At 40.5% G+C, this 2263-nt stretch overlaps 1 pseudogene; it reads left to right on the top strand.

The window, feature by feature from the left end:
• The first annotated feature begins 529 nt into the window (after positions 1-529).
• On the top strand, positions 530-2263 carry LOC133880879 (7-deoxyloganetin glucosyltransferase-like; annotated as a pseudogene).

The raw sequence follows: 2263 nt of genomic DNA, 5'->3' as shown, positions 1-2263 counted from the left end.
GTTTATTTATCCCTCTTCTTTTTGGACTTTTTAATCTTCAAGCACTGCTATCAAAAATTTTAATAAAATAATCTAAAAACTTGCGTCCAAAGGGAATAAAAATGTAGCAAAAGAAACTATATAAACCTGTTCCCAATCACTAGACCAAGTAACTTCAAATCTATAAAGTTGGTGTTCTGATCAATTTTCCTAACACTAGTAAACCAAGAAAGCACCAACATAATGTCATATATTTAAACAAACGTCCACAATGTCTAACACGTGGTCAAAAGAACACGTCAGTAACACGTTATTGAGCATTTTCATTGACTGGATATTTTGAGCCGGTTGTCCTTATTAATTATATGTTTAATCCATAAAAAATAAAAAATCTGCTTTGGTTTTATGTCATTGCACATGTAAGATTTTTTGCTTTTTAAGGGAAAAAAACAAACAAGAAGAAGAAGATTTACAAAATAAATAAATAAATAAAGTAAAAGCTCCGTTATGTTCGACAGTTTGGCTATAAAAGGCCTGGGAAGACCCAGCTCCAGCTTACTCTGAAAAAGTCCTATTTCGCTTCCTTGTTTGTCTGTGCACGTGAGAGAAGAGAAATGAGTTCCATTTCGGAAGCTGTTAGAGCTCATGTTGTTTGCGTTCCATTCCCAGTTCAGGGTCACATAAACCCCATGCTGAAACTAGCCAAACTCCTCCACCATAAAGGCTTTCATGTAACTTTTGTCAACACCCATTACAACCACAGACGCTTACTTAGCTCCAGAGGCCCCAACTCCCTCGACGGTTTGCCGGACTTTCGCTTTGAAATCATCCCCGATGGCCTCCCACCTTCCGATGCCGATGTCAGCCAAGACATCGTCGCTCTAAACGATTCCACCTCAAAGAATTGCCTCGTCCCATTTCGCAACCTTCTCTCCAAACTCAACGACATTTCCACTTCCAACTTGCCGCCTGTGACGTGTATCATCTCTGATGGTTCCATGGCCTTCACTCTTGAAGCTGCTGAAGAATTTGGAATTCCAAATGTTCTTTTCTGGACACCTAGCGCCTGCGCTTGCTTGGCCTATATGCATTGCCGCCATCTAGTTGAACGAGGTTTAACTCCCCTCAAAGGTAACTATATTTATCTAGTTATACGCCAGTACTGTTTAATAGCTTAATTTTGGAGTACTACCTTACCTTGATGTGATTCACAGATGCAAGCTATCAAACAAATGGGTATCTAGAAACCACAATCGATTGGATTCCCGGGATGAAAAACATCCGTCTGAAGGATTTTCCGACTTTCATTAGAACTACGGATGAGAACGACATCATGCTCAACTTCGTCATCCGTGAAGTGGAGAAAGCTTCAAGAGCTTCAGCAATCATTTTGAACACGTTTGACTACTTTGAACAGGATGTTTTGCATGATATCTCGTCTATGCTTCCTCACATTTACACCATTGGTCCACTTCTGTTGCTTGCTGATCAGATTAAAGACGAGAGACTGAAATCAATAGGCTCCAATCTATGCAAAGAAGAACCGGGGTCTGTGGAGTGGCTGAATTCAAAAGAACCCAACTCCGTAGTGTACGTAAATTTTGGGAGCATCACTGTCATGACGCCCCAACAACTATTGAGTTTGCTTGGGGACTTGCCAACAGTGAGAAACCCTTCTTGTGGATTATAAGACCTGATCTTGTGGTAGGCGATTCAGCTGTTCTTCCTTCTGAGTTTATTACCAAAACTAAAGAGAGAGGCATGTTAGCAAGTTGGTGTCCTCAAGAAGAAATCCTGAAGCACCGTACCCCTCGATTGGAGGGTTTTTAACGCATAGCGGATGGAATTCAACGCTCGAAAGCGTGTGTGGTGGAGTGCCAATCATCTCCTGGCCCTTTTTTGCCGATCAACAGATAAATTGCCGGTATTCTTGCACTGAATGGGGCATTGGGATGGAGATAGATAATAATGTTAAGAGAGATGATGTTGAGAAGCTTGTGAGGGAGTTAATGGAGGGTGATAAGGGTAAAGAAATGAAGAGGAAGGTAATGGAGTGGAAGAGAAAGGCAGAAGAAGCTGTCAAACCTGGTGGTTCTTCTTACCAGAACTTGGACAAGTTGATTGCCGATGTTCTCCTGCCAGTAAATGTTTAAGCCAAACAGAAGAAGCAAATCTAAGCTTAAAGTCGAAATGTTTAAATTCCTTTGCATCTATCTTGTACATATGATAAATTCAATATGTACAATTATAAATAAAATTACAGTGTTACAATCGTTGCATCTCA

Source organism: Alnus glutinosa, chromosome 11 (genome assembly GCF_958979055.1).
Source record: "Alnus glutinosa chromosome 11, dhAlnGlut1.1, whole genome shotgun sequence".
In the NCBI taxonomy this organism is placed as follows: domain Eukaryota; kingdom Viridiplantae; phylum Streptophyta; class Magnoliopsida; order Fagales; family Betulaceae; genus Alnus; species Alnus glutinosa.
This window is presented reverse-complemented; position numbering and strand designations above follow the sequence as displayed.